We start from the raw sequence: 798 nt of genomic DNA, 5'->3' as shown, positions 1-798 counted from the left end.
CTTAACCCGTTGTCAGATTTGTGTGTTCTCCTACGAATTGGGAAAGTCAAACCTATTCAACCTATGTGACGTGACCAACGACTATGGTCTGCGATGATCGATCGTCTCTCTATGTATACTGTAAACAGAATTGTCGGCTCAAACAGGATCGGCGTTCTACCGAATTGTTGCTATCGCTATAAACATGAAGTTTTAAGTGTCCATAGAATCACTTCTTATACATAAGTATATGAAACGATGACTACGAATTACTCTGAAGACGTTTAGATGTTCAAGGTGAAGCAATTTTTTATTCTACGATCTTTAAAGGCCTGCACATCGTGCACTTGCAGTCAATGAGGCACATCCCCTCAGCAGTTTGATGCTTACCCTATGAAGGCCAACTACCCGCCTTTCTTCCCCATTTGTCATACTCTCCACGATTGTGTCATACACATCGTCCTTCACTCGTACGTAATGCAGTAATCGCACTTTGCAATACGATAAATCCAACTTCATTCATATGGAAACACCTTTTGTATTCAGGCCTAAATGAGCCGGTCCAATCAGCGAGCGATTATAACCGATTATATTACAGTTTTTACCATTCTTCTTCTAGCGAAGGTACTACTTTTCAGTATCGAGTCCTTTCCATAGTGATTTGCCATAGCTACGATCTTATAGCGCGAGTTATATTACGCACTTTTTTCACCGGCCACAACTGAACACCGAGAGAGTGGCCCACACATTTGCCCTCTCGAGAACTGTTATAGACGTTAGTACTCCTTGTCGTCAATCATTCGATCACCATCATCATCA

The sequence above is a fragment of the Varroa jacobsoni genome, unplaced genomic scaffold, assembly GCF_002532875.2.
Source record: "Varroa jacobsoni isolate VJ856 unplaced genomic scaffold, vjacob_1.0 scaffold_1467, whole genome shotgun sequence".
NCBI lineage: Eukaryota > Metazoa > Arthropoda > Arachnida > Mesostigmata > Varroidae > Varroa > Varroa jacobsoni.
This window is presented reverse-complemented; position numbering follows the sequence as displayed.